This window comes from Cibotium barometz, chromosome 16 (genome assembly GCF_041138505.1).
Source record: "Cibotium barometz isolate CiBa-2024 chromosome 16, ASM4113850v1, whole genome shotgun sequence".
NCBI classification, from domain to species: Eukaryota; Viridiplantae; Streptophyta; class Polypodiopsida; order Cyatheales; family Cibotiaceae; genus Cibotium; species Cibotium barometz.
In genome coordinates this window covers 11,855,681-11,868,585 of record NC_141061.1, presented here as the reverse complement: position 1 = coordinate 11,868,585, position 12,905 = coordinate 11,855,681, and positions in this window count along the sequence as shown.

The window sequence follows — 12,905 nt, the reverse complement described above, 5'->3', positions numbered from 1 at the left end:
TATTAGTCATTTTTTTGGGTTTCTTTTGCATGGCAAGAGGAGGGTGGCGAGCTGTTACGCACTCCCCCCTTAGGGCCTGTTCACATGCTCCCTTTGCTTGGGGCCTGTTCACATGCTACCTACAATCTGCCCTTGGTTGGCACAGTTGTAATTTTGGGCGGTGTGTCCCTCGGTTGCCCCACTTATCAAAAAAGATCCACAACTTACAACTGGTTTGCAACCAAGGCAAGTATGTAAACAAGCCCCACTTTCAAGTGTGAAGAACTCGAAGATCCTTCATGGAACCAATTGTGTCCACCCCAATGCTTCGTCGTCACCGCCCAAAATTTAGGAACATGCACCAAAACAAGAATACCTATCCTTTTTTCTCAAAAAAATTAAAGCAGCATTGACAAATTTATAAATTCCAATGGCTTCACAATTACCCCATGAACATGTTTTTGACATTTATGCATATAAACCTTCTGTAGTGTTACTTTATTTCAAAGGGCCTATAAAAGAACAGTGCGCATGGATAAACAAGAATAGGTAGAAATGAGATGAAGAGTTGATTTTCACTTGACACATCATTGATGTGTTTTTTGTGATGATTTTATGTGCTAGTATTTTGTTAGCTTATACCGTGGGTGAGTTTGAGTTGACTGCCTTTGGGGGTGTTCCACTGCTGGCTCTTTTACTCTAAATATGTGTTTAAATTTACCTTTTTTGCTTACGTTTGGTAAGCTATAGTGGTAAGACAATGGTAAAAGTGATTGAAGTAGTAGCGTTTTAAAAAAATAGGTAATTAGTCAAATTTAAAGAAGAGATTCCTCTTTTTGTAAAAGAATGGATTTCAAGAAGACTTAGACATCCTGATTGTATGTACACACACACACATGTACGTGTATGTGCATGAGCATGTGTATGTGTATGTTTATGTTTATGTTTATGTGTACATGTAGTACATGTATGTGTGTATGTATGGATATACATATGGATATCATTGCAATAGGATGTGAACTTCAAGATAACAATTGAAAGACCAAGCATGAAAATCCAAATCAAAAGACCTATTGTTAGTGGACTTCTTTCAGATTACACACTAGAAGACAATGCATGATAAACTAGAATGAGAATCTTTGATTGTGTCATTTTTTGTAAGTGCCATTATTAAAATATATCCAAGATAAAATCTATTTTAAAAAATCAAATAACAACGAGAAAACTTCTAATGAGAGTAAAAGATCAATGATTCCCAACCACATGTCTACAAGTTAAAGATGGAAATGCCAAGCTTGAAATGCAATAAATTACATGTGATATCCTGAGAGAAATACTTAATCAAAGTTTTTATTAATCTATGCATTAGATCATCATAAATCTAGAAGTCGTTAATCATATGTTTGTAAGTTGAAGATGGAAGTACCTTGATATGCAATAAAACATGTGATATCTCCAAAGAACTACATAATCATTGATCTCTACATTAGACCATCATAAATCTAGTAATCATTATCATTCTCACTAATTTTGATCTTGAAGATCATCGTAACCATGTCATTCATGTTGATCATGTTAAGTTCATTAACCAATTGATTGAAAATCTCAATTACTATATCGCTTGTTCCTCTTGCTAAATCTTGCTCATCATTTGGAGCATCCACCCACAAGTATGCAAGATGCTCACATCCATGCGCAAGTATGCAAGATGCTCACATCTAGCACCATTGCACCTTCCATATCATGTAGCACCCTTGCACCTTCCATATCATGTAGCAAATTATGTCCATGAATTTATCAACAAATTATGTCCATAAATTTGTCAACAAATGTGAGGGCCCATTTTGACAACAAAGTATGTCCATGAATTTGTCAACAAATGTGAGGGTCCATTTTAACAACAACAAATGTGAGGGTCCATTTTGACAACAATTGACCAATTTGGCTCTCTTATGTTTCTTGCACAAGTAGTAGACATGTTGCACTTGTATAGGTAAAACTAAAGGTTGAGCATCCACCTTATATCTTCCTAAGACAACAAATTATGTCCACAAATTTATCAACAAACGTGAGGGTCCATTTTAACTACAATTGACCAATTTGGCTCTCTTGTGCGTCTTTGCACAAGTAGTAGACATGTTGCACGTGTATAGGGAAAACTAAAGGTTGAGCATATAGTATGTATCTTCTTAAAACCTTGGCTATGTTGTCAACCATTAGAAACCCATGAACATGCACCTTTACTAAAGCATTTCCACCAGACATATTAGCTTTATGCCAATCACATAGTAAGATGATGTTTTTAAGGTCCCAAAGTTAACGTCAATAATGCTTTCAATTTGGCACTAAAATGTGATTTGCACTGCTCACCTATTCACAGAACTTGCATTGACTACCATGTTGAAATGTGGCAATTACCATGGAATCACAAGTGACCATTCTATTATCTAAATCATATGCACACAAATGCATACATGGAAATCGGTTAGAATATTCAAGTGTAAATGTATTATTAGAGTGTTCAACTCTTATAATGTTTGAATTACCTTTACATGCATTCACCTGTAAATCTACTCGATGTTTAGCCTTGTTGAAGCAAGGGTCATGTGGGAAACTTACCGAACCGCCAACAGCTTCACCCTTACATGTGGAGAGATGTTCATTATTGTGCTTCTCTTGAACTTATCACTTCAATGTGAGGGAGGCTGTCGCACTGAAATGAATATTGCTAAGATGTTTGGGGATCGATCCATTGTCCCTCTCTAGAAGGTACTGGATGGGGGAGGGAAGTGGGGAGGGATGTGATTAGGGTTAGAGATTAGCCGAGGGAAGTGGGGAACAAACTCTTAGGTTAATAGTTTTTTGTTAATGGTATTTTGTAAAGAGCATTCTTTAGTATTTTTTAGGAAAAAGAATGTTTTGAGGAAAATCAAATTGCTTTTGTAAGGTATATAGAAGTGTCTTTTCTCAAAAAATTCTAAAGCATGCTTTTCATAATAAAGTATTTCTGCCAAAAATCTGAACTCAAACTTTTTAGAGTTTATTCCCATGTGTAAGACCCCACTGCCCCCTTTGCGCACCGGATTCCCGGTTGATAGGAGCGGAAGTAGCTTCCTCATGCGCGGGGCAAGGTTTCCCACTCGGGGCCTCGCCCACGAATGTCTGAACACGAGACTGATCTGGTGGTCACCGAAACTCGAAAAATTTTCCTTGCCCGAAAAACGGGGACGATTCCACCTTTTTGATTTTCTTAACGAATTTTCTAATGGGGTCAAGAGAACTAAACTATCCTTCACCTGATTAAACCAGATAGAAGGAAAACTATTACAGACTTAACTTGAAGAAATCAATGCCTTTTTCTTAACCGAAATCAGGCACAGCCGTCGACATTTGAGAAAGTCTTCAAGTTTTTATTTAACTACTCGAATTCTAAGCGTATTCCTATTATTTCAATTTCATTTATTAATACTCCACTGATTCTAGCCTAACCCCATTTGGCCCATGGGTTAGCCACCACCCAACCATTGGAATCGGTAGAACCAGACAATTACTCACCCACCCATAATTGAATGCCTTTCTTAACTTTTGCTTTCGAATATAGATACGCACACACTCCTCTTTAAAACTTTAACTTATAAAACAATTCATTGACAAACAATTATTGGTTACAGATGTCATAACTCAAAATTTTCATCCAGTCCCTTATTTCTTAAAAAAAAAAACAGTATCACTTTGGACTCTCCGTTGAGACCAACTGGTCAGCCCCAACAAGATCCAGTAACAGATTACAATAATCATTCGTCCATCATACATATCTTCCACGACATACGCATGGGTGTCCTAGGCACCGCGAGCCCGTGCATCGCCTGGTCAGAATCCTCTAGGATCCTCCTTAGGTGCCCTGGCATTTCACTCAAGGACCGCTTCGTCGACCCTCGTCCATCATACCATAAGCATACCATTTTAACCGTACCGAGGCTGGTCAAGACCTGGGCAGGCTTTGCCGTGTGAGTTGTCCTTTGAACACTCCCCGCCAGCTGTTGCAACCGAACTTCCCTTAGAAAAACATATACCAAATGCTCCCTCCAGCATTCTGGCGTAAGATAGTCCTTTAAGAAAAACAGGGTTTCTACGCAAGTTTTTAGCTGGATTTTCTTTTGAATACAAGGAGTATTTCTTGAACCAGTATCCCCAAAACTTCTTGATCAAATTTCAGAATTTCATAACAGAATTCCTCGAATTTCGTAACCTTGATCCACAGATCAATTCAAAGGGTCTCAAACTTAGTTTTAGATTTGGCGGGAGATTTGAGGGTATTTTCCTAAACTAGTCACATCTTCTTTCCTCGAAACTGACGAAAGAGTTTGGTCTTGGTCATAGTCTGATTCAAGGTTCGAGTCTGATAAGATTTTTCCTGAACTATCTTTCTCGAAAGGTTTGAGAATTCAGTTACTATTTTACTGAATTTCTTTCTTTGAATATTCACTTAACTGATTTTTAAATTAGTTACGAATTCCAATGAGGAATAAATTAATCATTTATCTGAATATTTCGATCTCGATAGATTTCTTGAAATTTTTTTTTATACAATCCGTGAGTATAAAATGATAGAAATTTCTCTCTTAGAGTATTTAATTATTCATTTATCAATTTCTCATAGAATTTAAGAGAATTTTAATTTTGATATAAAATTTTTTATGCATCTATTTATGCACATAAAAATCAACTTCAATGGGAATAACACTTAAAAAAATCCTTTTATGCATATATTTATGCATAAAATCAATTTTAATAGGAATAGAACTTTTAAACTAAAAAGAATTTCTTTATGCATCTACTTATGCATAAAAATCAATTTCTTTATGCATCTACTTATGCATAAAAATTAATTTTTACAAGAATAACGCTTTTATAATAAAAAATTCTTTTATGCATCTTTCTAAGCATAGAAATTAAATTTAATGAGAATAACACTTTTATAATAAAAAATTTCCATTATGCATCTTTTATGCATAGAAATTAAATTTAATGAGAATAACACTTTTATAATAAAAAAAATTTCCATTATACATCTTTCTATGCATAGAAATTAAATTTAATGAGAATAACACTTTTTGAATAAAAAAAATCCATTATGCATCTTTCTATGCATAGAAATTAAATTTAATGAGAATAACACTTTTATAATTTTAAAAAAAATCCATTATGCATCTTTCTATGCATAGAAATTAAATTTAATGAGAATAACACTTTTATAATAAAAAAATTTACATTATGCATCTTTCTATGCATAGAAATTAAATTTAATGAGAATAACACTTTTATAATAATAAAAATTTCCATTATGCATCTTTCTATGCATAGAAATTAAATTTAATGAGAATAGCGCTTTTATAATATAAAAATTTCCATTATGCATCTTTCTAAGCATAGAAATTAAATTTAATAAAAATAACACTTTTATAATAAAAAAAATTTCCATTATGCATCTTTCTATGTATAGAAATGAATTTTAATAATTAATGTCAGTGATATCAATGCATATTTATAGGTGGATATGTACATGGAGTAATTAGAATATTTCTTTTAGAATGCAAAAATGGTGGGAATTACTCTTTTGGAATAACATAAAAACAAACTTTCTTTTCCACAAAATTCTGGAAAATTTTGCCATCTCCTCCTTTGTATGGCTGACCATTTCTCATTTTTTTCATTCTTTAATTGACTTAAATTAACCCCAATTATATGTATAGGACTCTAATCAACACAATTTTCAATTTTCAAGAGAGTAGATAATAAGAAAAGTTTAATTAGTCTTTTTGTTAATCTTTCTAGGATTAAGAAAGGCTGGAATGGAAAGAAGAGAAGGGGGTGGCCTTTTCATCAAGGCATAGCATTTGAATTTACTTGAACCAACAGTAAAACATGAAAATCAAGAAAATCATAGATTTAAAAATTAAACAAGTTAGAAAATTTAGCTTACATGAAACTTGTAAGCTTTTCTTTGGCTTGAGAGATTGAGGGTTCTACTCTTGTTTGAAGCAAGAGTGGCCACCAATTTTCTTTGGAGAGTATTAGGCCAAAAACAATTGAATTATCAAGAAATCCAATGTAGATGGCTCAGGGCGGCAGGAGTAGAGTAACAGTGCATAAACACTATTAAGCTTTTACAAAGGGGGAGGCTTCTATTTATAGGAAAAAGTGAGCCTCTAACCAAGCAAAGTGATTCTAGAATTTTCCAGATTAGTTTGGTCAATTTTTGACCATTTTTGTCAGTTCAGCTTACTTTTTGGATCTAGTTTTGAATTAGGAGAGAGGAGAGATGAAATATCTCATTTAATTGATTTAAAATTGGGGGGTAATGTGATGAGAAAAAGGCACCTCCTTTTCATGAGGGGAGATCCCCACTTTGAGGTGTCAAAATTCGGTTTTTTAATTGTTTTCTTTGGTCCTTAGTCCACTCTTCATCTTATGTGAGCATTTACTCATTTTTTTGGGAGGTTTTCTTTCAATTTATCTCCTCCCTACATTTGGATTAATCTTACTGGTCCATAAGAACCTTAATCCAAAATTTTTAGAAAATCTAGACCCTTAGACTAAGGTCTTTTGTGCAGATTATAATTTATTTCTAATGCACCTTAGGAATTTCTTTTTAAACTTCTGTTTCGGGAGAATTTATTTTAATAAGAAAGGATATTTTTCCATCCAAAGATATCTAAAAATTGAATTATCTCTCTCTAGAATATTTTCTCTCTCTAAGCCAAAACAGGTAGAAATAGGATCTTTTATTATTCTGAAAAGGGGGATTGATTATAGGGGAAGAAACTGGACATCTTGAGGGGCTGGGGAGGAATCTTACATCCTCTCCCACCGGAAAAACGTGAGATGTCCTCATCTCGTAAACTGGGGATAATCCCGCATCAGTTCGGCTTCTTTCTCCCAGGGGGCGTCTTTAAAAGGATAGAACTTCCATTTGACTAATAATTCTCTCAGAATTATGTTCCTGAGAGCCTTCTCTCAAACATCAAGGATTTCTTCAGGTTGGAGTTCCATCTGCCCTTGGGTTGAAGAAGATAAGAGTGCATCATCATTAAGCACATGATTCGGGCTCGACATATACTTCTTAAGTAGGCTGACATGAAATACATTATGTACTTTGAGATGAGGAGGCAAAAGAAGTTCATAGGCTGGCTAAAACAACTTTCTTTGTAATCAGATATGGCCCACAGTATCTGGGGGATAACTTCTTGTACTTCCCAAGAGATAGAGAACTTCTTTTGGGGCATACTCGAATAAAGACCATATCTGCTTCTTCGAATTTTCTGTCTGACCTTTTCTTATCTACATACTGCTTCTATCTATCCTGAGCAGCTTTTATATCCTTGCGGATTGACTACATCTGATGCTCCATGTCGTCAAGCATCTGTCTGGATATCTCGACCCTAATCAATGGGTCAGACCAAGTTAATGGTGCTAGGCAGTCTTGTCCATACAGAGCTTTGAAAGGGCTCATCCTGATACTTCGGTGATAAGAAGCATTGTAGGCGAACTCGACTAGGTGCAGATAGCTTAGCCACTTCTTGGGTTCCTTGTTGCCACAGCATGACTGAAGTATCTATTCAATTACTTGGTTCACCCTTTCTGTTTGACCATCGATCTCGAGGTGGTAAGTTGTGTTGAGATCCAAGAAAGTTCCTACTGCTTTGAAGAATGCAGCCCAGAATCTTGATGTGAATTTGGGATCTCGATCACTTACTATTCTCCTGGGTAGGCCATGCAATCTGAAGATTTCCTTGAGGAACACTCTGGCTACATCCACTGCAGTGTAGGTTTCTTTTACTGGAATCAGATGGGCAACTTTGGTTAGTCTATCAACTACCATGAAGATGGAGTTGTAACCTGATTGTACTAAAGGTAGTCCAGTAATAAAATCCATACTGATACATTCCCACTTCATCTGGAGGGATGTCTAATGGATGTAACTTCCCAGGCATTTTTACTCTCTCGGCTTTGACTTTCTGACATATCAGGCATTGACGTACATGATTAAGTACCTCCTTTTTTAGTCTAGGCCAAAAGAAGCTTTTCTTTACAGACATGTAGGTCTTGATAAAACCTGGATGTCCTGCTATAAGGCTATCATGGGCTTCATTCAGAATTTGACCCCCCTTAGTCCCCTCATCATTGGGAATGCATAGCCTGCTATTATAATACATAATTCCTTCATCCAAGATGTACCCTTGAACTCGGTTCAACTCCTGAGGAGTCTTGCTTTCCTGAGGAGTCTTGCTTTCCTGCATAAGTAGGGTAGCAATAGGGCCAAATAATCTATCCTACATGATCTTCTCTCTTGCTTCATTAACCAATGGATTTGACACCACTGTGATTTTCCAAGCAAGGAGGCTTTTCTGTTGAGGACATCTGCTACCATATTTTCTTTGTCTGGTCGGTACTTAATTTCAAAATCAAATTGTTGCAGGGTCTGCATCCACCTTCTTTGGTGCATGTTGAGATCCTTCTGAGTGAAGATCCACTTTAAGCTCTGATAATCTATCATCAAAGAGGGTATCTCAATCAGAGACAGAAAAACAGGGTCGTGATGATGAGGAGGGAGGTAGACTACTAGATCAAGTGTCAAGGAAGCTAGCTCTGATACCAATCGTTGGAATTAGGGTTAGGGTTGCAACAATTCACACACAAAAGATAGAGAAGCTTGAGAGCACACAAACTCACTAGATTAGAATGAAAAAATGTGTGCCAGATACAAAAGATAAGTACACACTCCAATATGAGTAGCTAAGATGGTATACGCACGGGGGGGAAAAACCTCCTTGTGAGGGAAAAGTGCCCCGGCGGTCCTAAGTGTGTTCACACACATCACTACCATATAATGCTACAGCACCTTAGTGACCTCGAGATATCTTAGCCACTGGGTGTCCATGGGTTTACTGTGTAGCAGGGCATTTTGTCGAGCGATATATCTCTTTTGTTTCCGCCACTTCTTGAGGCATTGGGTGATGTGACCTTGTGGTCCAGACCCTTCTATGCTGGAGGCTTCATCCTCTTTTTCTATTTTTCTTGGTTGTACATTTACCATGTGCATTGAGGTGGTGGGAATGATTCCCATTTCAACGTATTTAGTTCCTTTGGGGAGCAACACATCTATGGTGGCAAGTACATGCATCCAGTTTTCACTGATGTCGAGAGGTGGAAGTGACACATAGATTTTGGCCTCTTCCTCTTCCCATGAATTCTCCCTAATTCGTTGGCAAACTTGTAAGGATGTAGTTTGTTCTATGGTGACCGAATCATATCCAAACAATTTCCCTTCATGGGGTGCGCCTTCCACATATGGAGATCGGTTTTCAGAATTTGCGAATCCTTTCGAACATACACTTGGTCTAATGCCCAATCGTGCACCACCTTCCCTCATGAAGGATCTGCCTAAGATAATATCATAAGAATATGGCTGGCATAGAAAGTAACAGAACGAAAAGACCTTAAGCTTTATATTTTTCAATAACCCCATTGGCATTCCTTGATGCTTCTCTCCCATCCTTGACTTTTAACTTCTCCAAGATGGCATTACTAAGTTCTTCCACTGTCATGTTGCCAACTTGCTTGTTCTTGGGTCCCATGTCCTGATGTGATGACTAGAGACTCATGATGCCACTACTACCAAAGCTGCCTTGGACAACTCAAGCATGTTATCCTCATATTCAATCGCCAACTTACAGCACTTATCTAAAGTGGTCGATCGCGCTAACAGCAGATAATAATGCATCTTATGATCTCAGACTCCTCTTCGAAAGTAGGGCAATAACTGATCACATCAATTAGCCTTTCCCTCAATTTGCATCTTGAGTTCAAGTGTTTGAGCCGAGAAACATAATCTCGCATGGACTCATTGTCTTTTTGGTTGATGTTGTGGAGCTATGCCACAGGACTCCACCTATAACCACTTCAAGCAAAGCTCGATATGAACACATTCTTAAGCCGTGTGAAATTAACTTTATCCTCAGGCTTTAGGGTTTAATACCATTGGTGGGCTTTCCCTTCTAGGGTCAGAGAAAAAGCATGTATCATGGTTACATCACTCACTCGCCCACATGTTTCACAGGTTACCTCAAAGACCTCTATGTGTTGGATTGGGTTCCCATCTCCTGATAACTTTTGCACAAGCTTTGAAATGATGTGTGGCTTCATTTGGGATGGTCTGGATTCTAGGGTAGTGCCTAGTTCTCTAACCATGCCCCTGCCCATTTTTGCGGCCATATTCAATAGATCTACCCTGGCGATCGCATAAATCTGTGTTAGGATCCATAATTGGCCTTCAAGGAGCCACCCCCCCACCTAGACCTCTTCCTCTTCTTGTATAGGTTCTTCTATTCAATTCGGGTCTATGGTTGGGTTTGGGTAAATCCTCATTACCTGCCTCAGCCTGGCTTTGTTGGATTAAAAGTTCCATGCTCTGCAAGAATGTGGGATCATTGATCATTTCTTGTATATCCTCTCTTGTGTAGAGCTAATCCTCTCCTCCTGCAGATGCCCTAGAAGTAGATTTTCCACCTCTTCTTGTGTTTCAAGGATTTCATCAGCCTTTTGTTCCTCATTGATGGGTTCTAGGGCTGGTATCCATCCTTCTATCATTCCCATCCACATGTTATCAGTGGCATTTCTCAAGGTTTCTAAATCCTTGCCACGTGGTCGAAACAGATTCAAATTATCCATTTTCCTCTGATCCACCATCGTTCTTCGCGTATCGAGATCTTGCCTTTTTAAGCTCAGTAGTCTGTAATTTTTGCTCTGCTTCATCCACCTTCAAGTCCATTACCCTTCCTCAGATGTGGGGAACAAGATTTGACTTCTCTTGGCAGCATTTTCCTTGTCCCTCCTAACCTTAGGGGTCATCCCACTAATCCTCACTATGTTAGCATTTTTGGGCCCAGAAGTTAGGGTTGTTTGGGTTGATAAGTCTAATCTTAAACCTTGTCCTATGCTTGTTGATGGCCCCGTGGCCATAGATTACGCTTCATCTTTTGTGTCATGTTGGAGACCAAAAAATCTCCTGGCCATATCAAAGATTCCGCTGGACTTCGCAAGAGAAGAGGGTTTTTCTTCCTCTCCAAAGTCAAAGAATCTTAGCCCTTCTTCCATGGATTCTTTGCTACTTGTTTCTATGGTGGTCAGATTTCTCTAAGCTACAACACTCAATTGAGTGCTTGCCAAGCAACCTGAACCAACACTTCTTTGGTAAGAAGATTGTGGGTGATTTGATGCACTGTTGTACGCGGGGCAAGGTCATCTCCAATGAGTTTCCCTAATCTCAAGTGTATGAGAATGTGTTTCAATAGACTAAATCACTACTCTAACTGCTACGATTGGTTTTTCGTCGAGTTCTCTTCTTATCGCTTGTGAAACAGCAGACTATAGTTCACGTTATGAAGTAGCAAACCGTGTCTCACATTGTGAATTGTGTTTCACAACACAGTGAACCACTCGTGTTTCACACTTCAAAATCTTAGCTTAGAATTGTAGTAATTTGTGTCAGGGAACCTCTCTTACCAAACTGGTTTGACAATCCTTTAATTTGTGAACAAGACTTTTCTCGTCCCGTGAAATAGCAGGTCTCCGTGAACTAGCTGACTGTGGTTCATGTCGTGAACCAGATGGTGTTTCACGTCGTGAACTATTTCGATGCATTTTCATCACGAGATAAGGTTTTTGGCATTTCTTTGTGTTAAACATGTCAGGATAAGGCGCTCTAACTTTATTAAGGCAATCCCAGAATTTTTGACATTAATTGCAGAGTGTTTCACACATCGTGAAGTAGCAGACTATGGTTCACGTCATGGATGACTTCCTGCACGTTCAGGTGTTAATAGCCCACGTCAACAGAATGATGTTTAGAGTGCTATTTCCCTATCCACCAAAAGATCCAAAAAGGTTGTGCCAAGCAATTGGAATGCAATGCAAGTCACCAACACAACCAATGGCTCCTTGTTTTTATGATTTTCGTGATTTTTTGGAAAAAAACAGAACAAAGTGTGTCACCAACTACTAGCTCATGATTTAGAAATTGGTGACAAAAATAGCAAAATTGAAAGTAAAACCAAGTGTAGCTTTCCTTTAGGCAGTACCAAGTACTCACCCACACTTCCAAACACACGATTTTCCATAACTAGTCTAATTTCTTCTCTTCCACACAAACCTTATCTACACAATTTTTCACAATTCACCTTCAAATGCAAAGGCAATAGTGAATCTTGCATAATGGGAGCTAGATATCTAAGAGGATGGAAGAAACAATAGTGTTTCGGCAGCAGCGGTACAAAAATGTTATGGGCTACGACACCTCCCAAGAGGGAACTCCATGCAACCACAATTAAAAGAAGCAATAGATAACAACTATCATTAGGTACTTACCAATGCTTCGAGCTCGCGTCCCTTGAGGCTCTCCATGCTCACTTTTGGAAGCTCCACTCCTCCAATCTCCACCTCCATGCTATCACGCAGAGTCGCTCACACCACAATGCAAGAAGGCAACCTTTCTCTCACTCTCCACCAATACACATGCATAGAAGAGGAACATGCACTAGAGTATACACACACTCTCTCTCTCTCTCTCACACACGCACACAAGACAAAGCAATAGCTCTCATAGAACAAAGGGGGATTGTGTTCTTTCATTATTAGAAATTGCCTTTTATGGCCCTCATTCACACTTGGGTGTCCAAAACTTACCAATCTAAATCCTTGGGTGGCCAGTATCTCATAATGTACAATGTTTATAGTGCCATTACATAACACTTATTAATGTCCTCAAATGGAGGAGCATCTTTGTTAATCCAAAGTGGGATTAACATTAGCCCATGAAGCTCGTCGGGGTGGTAATTCCTAACCATAGCCGAGCACGCTTCTTCTTT